Consider the following 999-nt stretch of genomic DNA (forward strand, 5'->3'; position numbering starts at 1 on the left):
GAGATAATTTTCATGATACAAGGTCACAAATTTAGAGGAGAAGTATCAGAAAGTCCCTATCTACACCTTGAGACATTTCTAGAGCTTTGTGATATGGTGAATTGTGAGGAGTATCAACAGATGCAGTTCGGTTGATGGAATTTCCTTTTAATATCATGGATAAAGCAAGGACTTGGTTATATTCTCTCCGTCCTCAAAGCATCACAAGTTGGGAACAATTGGAGCAGTAATTTCTGAATCATTTTTCCCCTCTAAGCAGAACAATCTTCATGAGGAGTTGCATCACAAATTTTGCTCAGGTGTATGGAGAATCATTATTTGAAGCATGGGATAGATTTAAGAGTCTTCAAAGACAGTGTCCTCATCATGGTTTGGAAAAATGGTTGACCTTGCACATATTCTATAGGAGAATTTCTTTCTCAAATAAGTGTTTGCTAGATTCTTCGGCTGGAGGTTCTTTCATGAACAAAAGTGTAGACGAAGCATATGCATTGATTGATCAAGTAGCATTGAACCTCCATGAATGGTCAAGCAAAAGTTGGATGGAATCTGCCTCAAAAATTCAAGAAGTACAAGCCGTATATGCAAGAGAGCTTGTCAAACAAAATGCAGTTCAAGCACCCAAGAATGTCGAAATTCAGAAGTCACGAAATGAGGAGTTCAAACATTTGGGGGCAAGAATTGAGAGCATAGTTTCAAAATGGTTCAAAGAATATCCCCCTCCTACATAAATAAGATCTAGTAAAAATTGTAATGATATTAACTTGAGGGACGGCAAGAATCATGAAGAACTTCTGAAAAATGACTTGTATAGAATTGAGGAGAAGAATAATAGAAGACCACAAGAACTTAGCTCTATTACTCCAGAAAGTTCCCAAAGGCCATAAGTACATTTCCCTCAACGATTAATCACATCAAGATTAGATAAGCAAGTTGAACCTCCTCTGCAAGATAAAAGAGAATATGGGAAAAAGGAAGTACCTTTCCCAAGCCCTTCAC

General features: G+C 37.4%; 1 non-coding gene across 1 annotated transcript; it reads right to left on the bottom strand.

Annotated features, from left to right (window-relative positions):
* Positions 1-262: 262 nt before the first annotated feature.
* On the bottom strand, positions 263-373 carry LOC121968795. Its single transcript, XR_006108332.1, has one exon. It is a non-coding gene; the product is annotated as a small nucleolar RNA R71 (small nucleolar RNA).
* Positions 374-999: the final 626 nt, after the last annotated feature.

Source organism: Zingiber officinale, chromosome 3B (genome assembly GCF_018446385.1).
Source record: "Zingiber officinale cultivar Zhangliang chromosome 3B, Zo_v1.1, whole genome shotgun sequence".
In the NCBI taxonomy this organism is placed as follows: Eukaryota; Viridiplantae; Streptophyta; class Magnoliopsida; order Zingiberales; family Zingiberaceae; genus Zingiber; species Zingiber officinale.